Source organism: Hyperoodon ampullatus (genome assembly GCF_949752795.1).
Source record: "Hyperoodon ampullatus genome assembly, chromosome: 4".
NCBI classification, from domain to species: domain Eukaryota; kingdom Metazoa; phylum Chordata; class Mammalia; order Artiodactyla; family Ziphiidae; genus Hyperoodon; species Hyperoodon ampullatus.
In genome coordinates this window covers 97,281,365-97,295,192 of record NC_136917.1, presented here as the reverse complement: position 1 = coordinate 97,295,192, position 13,828 = coordinate 97,281,365, and positions in this window count along the sequence as shown.

Below are 13,828 nucleotides of genomic sequence, written 5' to 3'. Positions count from 1 at the left end.
CAATGGTATGGATTATAACCCAAAGAATAAAATAAATATCTGTGAGTCCATACTGGCATAAATAAATAATTAAGTAAATAAATAAATGGAGAAGGGACAAATGTTCCTTACAAAAGAATTTCAAATAATAAATGTAAAAGGAATAAGGTAAATAGAAAATCACAATGAATGTACCACAGTAATAATTGCTGCAGGCAAATCTACTGATGAATGCTAAAATTAGTGGGCAACACTTTAAGGAGAAACAGGATATTTGCATAGCCTGGAAGTATCTCCCCTCAAATATTTATTAATTACTATAATGATTTAACATATGTTCACAAATGCTTTGATACTCATTCATCTGGGAGGTTGAGCTTAATTCTCCCTCTTCTGTGTGATCTGGATTTCAGTGACTCATTTCTAATGAATAGAGTATGGAGAGGGAAACAGTAATTTTATAGTAAAAAACCTGGCTGACATTACCTTAATCAAATGATTAAGGTTACCATCACTAGTTTAGTCATGTGGATACCATATACCTTGTGGCATGATGTGATGGTAAGGGCACTTCACCTCTCTAGTATTCTCAAAAATTCCTAACCCTGGTATTATCATGAGAAAACATTAAGCAAGCCCAAATTGAGGAACATTCTGCAAAATACCACAAGAATGCTCTTCAAAAGTGTCAAGGTCATGAAAAAGCAAAGACCAAGGAACTCACAGATACCGGAGAAGAATAAGTAGTCATCAAGACTAAATGTAACATGGTATCCTGGCTTGGATCATATAACGGAAAAAGAGCATTGCTAGAAAAACTGGTGGAATCTGAATTTTAGTTAATAGTGTTGCACCAATTATAACTTCTTAGTTTCTGTAAGTGTACCATGCTTATGTAAGATCTTAGGGTTGGAAAATTAAAGAAAGCTGTACCTTCTTTATGATGCTCTGTAAACCTAAAATTATTTCAAAATAAAGTTTTAAATATTACTATAACTTGCATGCTCTGTTATTTCTCCTTTTCTTCCATTGGATAAATTATGATCTTCCTCCCTCAAAAGGATCCACTTAAAAATAATATGTGATTGGGCTTCCCTGGTGGCACAGTGGTTGAGAGTCCGCCTGCCGATGCAGGGGACACGGGTTCGTGCCCTGGTCTGGGAAGATCCCACATGCCGGGGAGCGGCTGGGCCCGTGAGCCATGGCCGCTGAGCCTGCGCGTCCAGAGCCTGTGCTCCGCAACGGGAGAGGCCACAACAGTGAGAGTCCCGTGTACCGTCAAAAAAAAAAAAAAAAAAAAATGTGATTGGCCCTGAATTTTGTGGGCTGTTTATTATTCTTATTTAAAAGAAAGTCTTTACAATCCTCATCAATCTAATTATTATATTTTAAAACCTATAACAATATACTTTTGTTTCTCTGATTCCAGAATATTATATTGTTTTGTTGAAAAATCTGAATGTTATAGAGTACTCGATCCATCGGATAATTTTAACATGTGTTTAAATTCAAGTGTCATATTTCAGTTTATTTTAATTTACAATATGATGTAGATTATTTTGCCTTTCAATAATGACAAAAATCAGATTAAACTAATATTATGCTATGAGGGTTAATATTTATTTATATTTTATATTCTACCAATTTCCAAAAAGTTTTCAAGTTAGGTTACAGTAAAAACATACACAGAGTTATTTAAAAGTCATGTTTGGAAAAATATTTAAGCACCTGGAAAGGTAATTGTTATATTAAAAAAGTTACACAGAGTTTCCACAATATTTTCATAGCTTTGTAAAAGAGAATACATATCTAATCTAGAAGAACATATACCAAAATTTTAAGAGGAATGATTATCTTTGAATTGTAGTATTTAAACATTTTCTTTTCCCTTTTCTGCATTTCAAAAGTACAATGTATATCATTATTTTTGTAATCAGAAAAACATAATGTTATAAATGTACATGCACACATACAATAGGATAGAGGTAGGAAATAGCATAGAGAAAAGAAAGTCAGTGTATTTTGTTCTTCTGAATAAATTAATCTAAAATTTACAAGATTTGTTCATTTCCTGAGGCTTATAAAACAGCTACAAATTGTTCATGCTTAGTGCTTTAATTAATTCATACACATTTGAACACATGCAAACCTTGTATATGTCTCCATTCACACAATAGACTCACGCTGTTTTTGGTGCAGTGAATCCTCAATTCTTAAAAAAAATATACTTAAAAATTTTTTTAAAATTAATTTATTAGTTTGTTTTTATTTATTTATTTTTGTCTGCATTGGGTCTTCGTTGCTGCACGTGGGCTTTCTCTAGTTGCAGTGAGTGAGGGCTACTCTTTGTTCTGGTGTGCAGGCTTCTTACTGCAGTGGCTTCTCTTGTTGCAGAGCACGGGCTCTAGGCACACGGGCTTCAGTAGCTGTGGCACGTGGGCTCAGTAATTGTGGCGCATGGCTTTAGTTGCTCCACAGCATGTGGGATTTTCCCGGAACAGGGCTCCAACCCGTGTCCCCTTCATTGGCAGGTGGATTCTTAACCACTATGCCACCAGGGAAGTCCCAATATACTTTAAATTTTTAATGGCTGGCTGGCCATTGTATTGTGTAATGACACCCCACTTAGCCTGCATCATGAGGATAATTTAGAGTTTTTTAAATAACTGAAGCTTAAATTTCAGAGCTTTTGCTTTACTCATTTAGAAAGAAAATATTTGTACAATGCTTGACTTCCATGACTTAAATCCTATTTGAATCTCAAATATTAAACTAAACTGTGATGCATTGACACATTGTTGAATATGTTGTTTTATTATTCATTAAAATTGAATGCCTTTAGGACTTCTCTGGTGGCCTAGTGGTTAGGATGCCGGGCTGTTTCACTGCGGTGGCCAGGGTTCACTCCCTGGTCGGGGAAGATCCCACAGGCTGCGGGGTACAGCCAAAAAAAAAGGAATAAAAAAAAAATTGAATGCCTTTAGATTGTATAGAAGAACCAAAAAGAAGGCAAGATCTGGTCTACTCTTTCTAAATTGTCTACTACCTTTTACTTCTCGCTGGCTATTGTATCCACATATAATTTATTATGATATGGTTTACTTAATTGTTGGTGTCTACACATAACTCTGCTTGTCCTGTCATAAAAAAGTTCATGGATTTCACAACAGGCCCCTCAACTTTTTTTTTTTTTATTCCAACTTCTAGAGGACACTAGAGATTGTCAGAGGTTTGACCTGAGTTAAGTGGGGGCATTATTGTATTTTTATATTTAACTTAATTAAAAAAAATATGACCAAACACTTTGAGACTAGTGCTTGCTTATGATATAAAAACAGATTTCTTACATTTTTGGCAAGTCTTTATTGCAGAAGGCTTTAGTTGAGGTATAATACCTTTAATTAAGCACTCACTGTACTTGGCTGTTCCATGGCAAGGCACTTAACTTCTCTTGTGGAGATGATAACTGCATCTAAGGTTTTGAGGGAATTAAATGAAATGTGTATGAAAAGTGCTTAACACAGTGCCTGGAGCATAACAAGTGCAAATGTTTTTTATCCAAGAAAGGAAGAGATACTGAAAGAAGGTCAGTATGGATGGAGAAAGGCAGAATGCTGTGGCACTGGAGGAGGAAAAGTAGGCAAGGGTGAGGTCAGGCTGTGTTACGATTTTGGACTTTATTCTAGGGTAAGGTGGGAATCACTGAAGGATTTTAAGTAAGGTGTGACATAATCAGACTTGCATTTTGAAAAGAACATACAGGCTGCTGTTTGGAGACTGGAAACTAGAGGAGCCAGGTACATATTCTTTCTCTTGGACTATATGTTTATGAGTTGAGTGTCTCTGATTTAAACCTGTGGTTTTAAATCCTTCCCATGAATTTACAGCAGGAATCCTGGCTTCTTTTCTTTTGACGTAGTCATAGTACACTCGCATGTCGTGCAGCTCCTATGTTGTTGGTATTTTATGAACAAGTTTGTCTGTGTAGGGCCACCCACATCTGGTAGAGAATAGGCAGAATGCCAAGGAGCAGGCCAGCCTTTTATGTGACTCTGCAGTATGGTGCATGGTACTTTTGACTTTCTTCTGGCCTCCTGGATTCTCAGGTAATGCCTGCGTTTTACATGGAAGGTAAATTTCCTTTCCAGGGTTTATTACTTTAACTCCCAGACAAGAAATGGCAACTCTGTGGCATAGGTGCTACCATTTCCCTATTCCTCACTGATCTTGGATTTTTTTCCCTCCTTGGAGTGCCAGAATCTTTTTTTTTTTTTTTTTTTTTTTTTTGTGGTACGCGGGCCTCTCACTGTTGCCGCCTCTCCCATTGTGGAGCACAGGCTCCGGACGCGCAGGCTCAGCGGCCATGGCTCATGGGCCCAGCCGCTTCGCGGCATGTGGGCATGTGGGATCTTCCCGGACTGGGGCACGAACCCGTGTCCCCTGCATCGGCAGGCGGACTCTCAACCACTGCGCCACCAGGGAAGCCCCCCAGAATCTTTATAAGAGCACTCTATGTAGCTATCAAATTGTTAGAGTTAGCAAGAGCGTTAGGACTTACTAACATTCCTGATATAGACACTTGGTTTATCATTGGCAACTATGTGATATCATCTCACTGCTGCCTTACTCTACATATAGGTCCTAACTATTGAATCTATGTCTGAGTGCATCTACCATAAATGCCTTTGTTTTTACTATCTTTTGGTATGCAGCCCTTGGCTTACTTCTTATAGCCATGGAAGGCTTGCCCTATCACATCTGGGTTGTCTGTTCTGGTCCCTCCCATTAACTCCTTACTTAATTAAACTAGTTTCATTCTATTGCCCATTTCCCAGGTTGATCATATCCAGTTGATCCTGAGTATCTTTCTTCAGGGGTAAATTACATAGGAAGAAACTGAAGTATTAACTGGGGAAATAATATGTTGACAGAGATTTGCTTTTAAATGCCCCAGGAAAACCACTAAACAAGAGGGGTAGAACCAAAAATGAAAATGACAAGATCAAAAATGAAAGAATGTTTATACTTGCTAAAGCTGGGTGATGGCTACATTATACTATTCTATTTTGTGTATGTGTGGATTTTCCATAATAAAAAGTGAAAAAGAAAGATACATGGATTATTCAAACATATTAACTTTCAGCCAAATAGAGGTCCTGGACAGATGGGACAGAGGTGTGAAGAGCAATTTGGTGATGGCTACAAAGAAGGTACTCTGTGTTTTCTTGACAAATTGGACAGGCCAATCATGTTGTCTTCTAAAACATGGCTCTTTTCTGAGGGATTTTTTTTTTTTTTTTTTTTGCAATACGTGGGCCTCTCACTGTTGTGGCCTCTCTCGTTGCGGAGCACAGGCTCCGGACGCGCAGGCTCAGCAGCCATGGCTCACAGGCCTAGCCGCTCCGCGGCATGTGGGATCTTCCCAGACCAGGGCACGAACCCGTGTCCCCTGCATCGGCAGGTGGACTCTCAACCACTGCGCCACCAGGGAAGCCCCCTGAGGGATTCTTTATGGAGATGACTATTCATTGTTCCATTTGACTCTGCTATTCTGGTCATAGCTGACTGACCCAGAGAGGGGGTCTTAAACAAAGGCATATATCTGTATAGCAGAGTGTCTCAGTCTGCACACTATTGATATTTTGGACTGGATAATTTTTATGTGGGGTGCTGTCTGTACATTGAAGATGTTTAGCAGCATTCCTGACTACCCACTAGATACCATTAGTGCCACTTCCCTTCCTTCCCAGTTGAGATAATCAGAAAATGTCTCCAGACATTGCCAGATGCCCCCGGGGGGCAGAATTGACCCTAGTTGTGACCCACTGAAATATGTGAATAATGTGAATTTTTAGTTAGGCTCCATCCTTGTGGGTGCTGGCTGACTTGATTTGAGTATTTAAATGCCATAATTTTTCCATGCTATATTAAAAGGCTGATTGTAAGTATTATAAATAAATAATAATTTAAAAATAGAAAATTTCAGGTCTCCTACATGTATGTCTCCCTGTAATAACATAAACATCTTTTAATCCTGAGTCCCCCTGGTTTTTCATCTTAATCATATGCAGTCTTGATTTTTTTGCATAAAATGTTCTTAGGATCATTATTTCCACAATCTCTGCATAAGATTTATTTTACAAAATCTTTTGTACATTACTTTTTTCATCATTTACAGAAAACTATTTTTCTTTTTTTCTGATTTTTAGATATAATTATGTAATGCTAGTTTTTACTTTAAAATTAGTCTGAATTTTACAGTGTCTTTGGAAATGTAGCCTTTGCTTGGATGGGAGAGTCTGATAAATTTTGTGGTTCTGGGCACCGTGTAAATGAAACATTTTCAGGTGCTGCAGTATATAAATAAATGAATGTTTTTCCTGGCTCAGTTTTGTACCGTAACTAGCCAACAGCTCTTGTATTAACTTCTTCAACTGAGTGGAAGCGTACTAGTACATACTTCTGGTTTAATAAAATCCTCAAAATAGGTTTTTGTGCTAATATATTTATAACATGCAGGTGTTTGACACAGGAACATAAACTACATGTACATAAAATTGGTCCAGGGAAATACTGAAATGTGCTGGGGAAGATATTAAAATATATATTTGAACGCTTATTTTATAATTCAGCTTGAATATTTTTCAGAACTGTTATAGAGTTCATAGCTCTATTATATGGTTCATTTTTCTCTGTTAAACATTTATAATCTTTTGTAGTTTTTATCATTTCTCTATTTTTCTTGAAGTGATGTTATTTAGTTAGTCTGGTTGTGTAATTTCTTCTTTTTTGGAGCACACACAGAGATCTGATTACTAAAAAATCTGGGTAATTATTCCCAAGAATCTTATTTATCAGCTCTTTTTATTATGCTTTCCTATAGAAAATTGTATAGTTTATGGTTATCTTGCTTCTCAAGAAACACAAATCTGCTGGTCTACTTAGAATGGCAGTATATTTGCATGTTGTGCTAAAAAATATTGGTCACCTATTTGAGATTTTATAGAGACAGTGCTATTAAATGCATTATTTTAAAGATATTTAAATTAGCTGAAGGATCATCTCTGAAATTTAAACATGCTAATCTAATTTGCCTCTTAAAACATTTATTAAAAATATGTTCATTGAGTGCTCACTAAATGACAGTGTTCTTTTTTTAAATTATAGTATTTTATTTTATTTTTATTATTATTTTTAAATTAATTTATTTTATTTTTGGCTGCATTGGGTCCTCATTGCTGCACCTGTGCTTTCTCTGGTTGCGGCGAGTGGGGGCTTCTCTTGTTGCGGAGCACGGGCTCTAGGCATGCGGGCTTCAGTAGTTGCAGCATGGAGGCTCAGTAGTTGTGGCTCACGGGCTCTAGAGTGCAGGCTCAGTAGTTGTGGCAGACAGGTTTAGTTGCTCTGTGGCATGTGGGATCTTCCTGGACTAGGGGGTCGAACCTGTGTCCCCTGAATTGGCAGGCAGATTCTTAACCACTGCGCCACCAGGGAACCCCAACAGTGTTCTTTTTGATCTTTCTTTTTGATCATTGTTTCTAACAAATTACCTGAAATATTTTTTGAGTAAGAAAGAGTAAGAATAAATTGATATGACTAAAAAGAGGATTAATAGAGAATTAATTGGAATAGAGAATCAGTAATTTACAAATTAAGAAAATTATTGACTATACATCTATTTTTTGAATGATATTCACATAACCAAGTCTTTCCCCTCCTTCAAATCTTCCCCTAAATATTCTCTTCCCAATGGGACCTGCTCTGACCAACCAATCTGAAATTATAATTTCATCTCCACCAACCCTGTAGTCCCAATCTTCCCATAGTCTGTGCTCTCTTTTAATAGCACTTATCACTTGCTGATATATAATACGTATTTATAATGTTTATTATTAATCATCTGTCTCCTCGCCTCCTTTCCCCAACCTCCACCGAACATCAACTCTTTAAGGAATTTTTGTCTGTTTAATATGCTTGTCATGTAGATGCCTGGTGCATAGTGCTTCAGTGCATTAGAAGAACCTTTAATTGCCTAGAATCATGGCATGCAGGTCTCTGCTAACTGCCATTTCTGCTATTGTTTTGTTGTCATCATCACTTCACACTAAGAACTCTGAAAGATATTGAAGTATGATCTGAATGAACAAAAACACTTAAACTCAGTTTGGTATGGATTTTATGGTTTAGTTTTGTTTTTAATTATTGTTTCTTCAAAATGATAATAACTACCACTTTTTTTTTTTTTGGTGGGGGGGTACGCAGGCCTCTCACTGTTGTGACCTCTCCCGTTGTGGAGCACAGGCTCCGGACGCGGAGGCTCAGCGGCCATGGCTCACGGGCCCAGCCACTCCACGGCATGTGGGATCTTCCCGGACCGGGGCACAAACCCATGTCCCCTGCATTGGCAGACGGACTCTCAACCACTGCGCCACCAGGGAAGCCCTAACTGCCAGTTTTGACCAAATGCTATGCCGCATATTTCACATGTGCTTTCTGCTAGTCCTCTTGCCCTCTTTAGTGAGGTCGGTAGAGTGTTACTCCCATTTTATCAGTGAGGAAACTGAAACTCAGAGAGGTTAAGTAATTCTAAATGTCAAGTTTCTAACCTCTGGGAAAATGGAATATCTGACCATGGTGAACCTGTTCCCCACATAGCAACCATTAGCTGAGTTGAGTAACTGCACCTTTTGGACCATGCTCCAGTTTGCCATAGTTCCCATCACTCCCTCTTCTCCCTGCCCACTGACATGTGATCATTGTGCATGCACTGTCACTTTTTCTTATATTTGGTCTGTAGTCATGAATTTGCATCCCCTACCACAGAAGGACTGTTCATCCTGCAGAGCCTTTCCCTGGGACCCTTTTCCAATCTTTGGTGTTAGGCTTTCTCTTCCCAGTGCATGAGAAGCTCCTAGTCCATATCTCCTTTTAATACTTACCATTTTTCATGGTAAGTGTTCAATTGTTAACTTTCCTTGCTAGACTTTTTTTTAAACATCTTTATTGGAGTATAATTTCTTTACAATGTTGTGTTAGTTGCTGCTGTATAACAAAGGGAATCAGCTATATGTAATCATATATCCCCGTATCCCCTCCCTCTTGCGTCTCCCTCCCACCCTCCCTATCCCTCCCCTCTAGGTGGTCACAAAGCACCAAGCTGATCTCCCTGTGCTATGCAGCTGCTTCCCACTAGCTATCTATTTTACATTTGGCAGTTAGACATGAACTTCTTAAAGTAAGGATCTTGTGTTGTATCCTCAGGGTTTTCAGACACTTAAATAGTGCTGAATTTTTGCTTGTTGACAAATGAGATGAATTTTAAATGTTTCCTGGAAAATATAAACTCTAGGATACAAGTGAACCTTTAGGAATCTTTAGTTCCTAATGAGGCTCTAATGTTTGTCAGTAAGACTCATTAAGAGGGGTTCTTTGATGATTGTTGCAGAATAAGGCTGGGCCTCGGGAGAGGCAAGAAGGACTCCTAGGCTGAAAATTTAAGGAGGCAGTCCCTCTCAGGGTCAGGTAAGTACTTTCTTAAAATTTTATGCTGGAGGAACTTCTCTTCTTTTGCCTCACCATACTCCCAGCACTGCTTCGGAATTTTATATTTAATTTATATTAAGTATATAATTTATATATGTTTATATGTATATATAAATTTCTAACTTAAAAATAAAATATTGGTCCTAATTGGAAAAGCTACAGAAAGAGGAGTTTAGATTGGTTTTAAAGGAAACATGACCACAAGAAAATATATTTTATTATTATTTTTAAAAATTTATACTTCTGGCTGCTTTAAAGATGTTCTCTTTGTCATCAGTTTTAAGTAACTTGATTATGATATGCTTGTGTGTAATTTCTTCACGTTTCTTCTGCTCAGGGTTTATTAAGTGTCTTAGATCTATGAGTTTATAGTTTTCATCAAATTTGGAAACATTTCAGCCTTTATTTCTTCAAATATTTTTCTGTCTTTTTTTTTTTTTTTTTTTTGCGGTACGCGGGCCTCTCACCGTTGTGGCCTCTCCCGTTGCAGAGCACAGGCTCCGGACGCGCAGGCTCGGCGGCCATGGCTCACAGGCCCAGCCGCTCTGCGGCATGTGGGATCCTCCCGGACCGGGGCACGGACCCGTGTCCCCTGCATCAGCAGGCGGACTCTCAACCACTGCGCCACCAGGGAAGCCCCTGTCTTCTTTTTGGTGACTCTAATTACACACATATGGGGTTATCTGAAGTTGCCTCACAACTTACTGATAGTCTATTCATTTTTTTTTCAGTCTTTTTTTCTCTTTATGTTTCATTTTGGATAGTTTCTATTGCTATGTCTTCAAGTTTTTACTTTGCTGTTTTCTTCTTTACTTAACAATCTGCTGTTAGTTATATTCAATGAATTTTTCATTTGAGACATTTGTAGTTTTCACATCTAGAAGTTTGATTTGGGTTTGGTGTGTCTTTTACATTTAAACATAACATGCTCAAGTTTCCTCTAGTTTCTTTATGTATGGAATATAGTGATGGTAACTGTTGTAATGTCCTTGTCTCTTAAGTGTACCATCCGTGTCATTTTTGAGTTGGTTTTAGTGATTAATTTCTCTGCTTTATGGCTTGTACTTTTCTGCTTCTTTGCCTGCCTGGTAATTTTTCATTAACTGCCAGACATTGTGATTTTAGTTTATTGGGTGCTGTATATTTCTGTACCTAAAATAGTCTTGAGCTTTATTCTGGGACTCAGTTAAGTTTATTATAAATAACTTCATCTTTTCTGGGTGACATGAACATTTAAGGTGGTAAATGGAAAGAAAAGAAACATCAGGGAATAAATCTGTGGGAAGAGAATTGTCTTAAAAACCAAGAGGATAGTTTTAACAAATAGAGAAATTAAACATGTCACATGCTGCTGATAGTTCAAATGGGATAAGGACAGAAAACAAGCTACTGAGTAAGGTTGTTTATTTGATGTAGAGAATATTCTGTAGTCTCGTGAGCAAAAATCAGATTATAAAGAGTTGAGAAGTAAGTGAGGGAATGGAGAGGGGCAGCAAGTTCCTGCTGCTGCTGCTGCTGCTTTTTCTTCTCCTCTTCCTCCTCCTCCTCCTGCTTTTACTACTTCTGCTTCTGCTTCTTTCTCAGATTCACTTTCTCCTTATATTTTTCTCTATTCTTTTAACAAATAGACTAACAACCTTATGATGGAATATATTCTGTTTAAAAAACATAAACTTTTTAAAGTTCAGATATTATCCAGAGGATAAAATACCTTTACTTCAGGAGGTTGGTTGGTAACTACCAACCTTTATTTAATTGTGTATATTTTTAGGGGGCGGAAGAATTGATATTCTTTAGGTTTCAAACTATAGAGGAAAGTCCTAAATAAATTTCTCATTGTTACTGATTTGGGGTTACTGTGTGTACAGTTTCCTAGTTCCGGTCCAAAATAGTAGCTTCAGTTCCTTTCTATATAACACACTGTTATAACTTTATATTAGCATTAGCCTTCACTGTTAGCAGTAAAATAGAGCTTGACGACAGCCAGAGAAGACCAAAGCATTCTATTATAGCTTTCCTCAATACAAAATAAAACAAAATTTAAAAAATAGATATGATAGAATAATACAAATGGAATTTCAAAAATTTTAGGATAATTCATCAGATGTTGCTTTCTTTTAAGAAAATAGTAAAGATTTGATCATGGTCTTCAGTATGGTATAACCACATAATGGGTACTTTATTGAGAACTTGTTTAGTGATAAATACCTTGTGAAATTAAATCTAAGGATATAGATTCACTGGTGGTAGAAATAGTCCTGAAAGCATCATTAACAAGTTTGGCTTCTGCCTCTTTTCTGTTACTTCCTAGCTGTGTGACCTTAAGCAAGTTGCTTAAATTCTCTGATCTTCACTTTCCTTACTTATAAACTATGGTAAACTTTGATCTCCCAGCCTCATAGACTGTTCATTATAAACAAATGAGAGCAAATGATAAACAAAAGTATGACATCATAAAGTATTAGATGTGTTATTCATGGTATTTCAAGCATTAAATATTACCAGTCATCATTGGAACTCATTGGGTTCTAATTATTTTATTAATTTATTTTATCTTAATAGCATTCAGTTATAGATTTTCTCCTCTAAAACTATAGGACAGGGTTATTTTAAGATAACATTTCTACTTGAAGGAACTATGGGCACTGCAGGGCTGTTCTGGCTTGTGATATTATTGAGGAAATTATGGGGACAAATTTGAGGCTTTGGCCACTTTCTTGAGATCCTTGTGATCAGCCACTTACAGAATAGAATGATAGTCCCTATACTGCATACACTGTTGAGAGAGAGTAAGGATAATGTTAGTGGAAAAGAAATATTGGTTGTCATTGCTTTGTTGCCTGTGTACATTTGGTGAAGAAAGGAAAAGTAAGGAGGAAGGGAGGGGTGATATTAGAGTGCTTTCCTGGCAAATGCTTTGTTCTTGTGCTGCATTTTGTAACAGGGTATTTACTTTGCTAATTTTCTGTTTTATGATTTGTGCTTTATAAAGCCCATTCATTTCTAGTGCTTTGCAAAGTTGCAAAGAGTATTTACTCTACTAAAAATGTAAATAATAAATTCATGTATTATAAGGAATTGAGAACTTAATGTTACAGAAAAACTGCAGGGCCACAGAATTTTATGAGGATATGTTTAGACTAGAAAATAACATTGGGATCACATTTATAGGGTAGACCTTATGTGTACTGATGTATTGTAAATTAGAAAAAGATAGATGCTGTTACGGATAATATGAATGGTCTATTTTTTATTTAGAATTTTTCTGGGAAAAATATCCATGATCTTTACCAAGAAAAGTTATTCTGTTGATCTGGCAGCAAAGTGTGACTCATTTGATTTTTTACATGATAAGGGCAAAAGTGTCTGGAAAGCTTTACAAGTCTATATCCTGGTACCTTGGGAGTCAGGAATAACAGAATTTCACAAGTCAAATGAGATAGGCACCATAATGTCAATATTTGTGTACTGATAAATGTGAGTTGTGAAACTTGACTCCAGTTACAAGATGCTTTAGAGCTTTGCACTTTAAAATTACATTAGTAATGAAAACTAATGAATACAAAATTTCCATTAAAAAAAAGTCCTACTCAACTTGTACACTTTTTGAGAAAAATAACTTTAGATAGTTTTGGCAACTGCTGATTAAATATTTGAATCTGGTTTTGTGCACACAGAGCACATTTTATTCATTACATTAACCACACAGTAAATAAATGAATACCACAGTCATTTACTTTGCTTAGTGTAACTAAAACGTTAAGTATTAAGTGTGCAATAAATATGTAGAAATGGAAAAGTAATGAGGAATACTGTGTACAAAAACACAACATTTTTGTATCTGACCATTACATTTTTCTTGAAATTAAAACTGAATAATCCTAATTTTATTTCTTGTATAATTAGATAAAACCTTTTGGTTTCAAATATAATTTTCATCATTCCTTAATTTTCTTGAACTCTTTGTTTATTATTCCTTTTATTTGTAAGTCAAAACTTGTGCTTAATTGTCCTTGTTGATAAGAACATTTTTAAATATTGAGAGAAACTTTAATTGGCTGTCAGTGACTTCAGATCTTTTTCCTTTTGATATAAAACTATTCTAGGTATTATTACAAATGTGAAGGTAAACAGCTAAATCACAATTTTAACTTTTACATAGAAATAATGTATTACCTGAGCTTTAATCAAGTGGCACTTATCTCAGGTTGTTTTCCCTTTTTTTGAATGTTTTTTACATATATTTGGTGGGTACGTATTGAAAGGAATGAGAAGTATGTCTTTGGTAGACACCAGGGCATACATA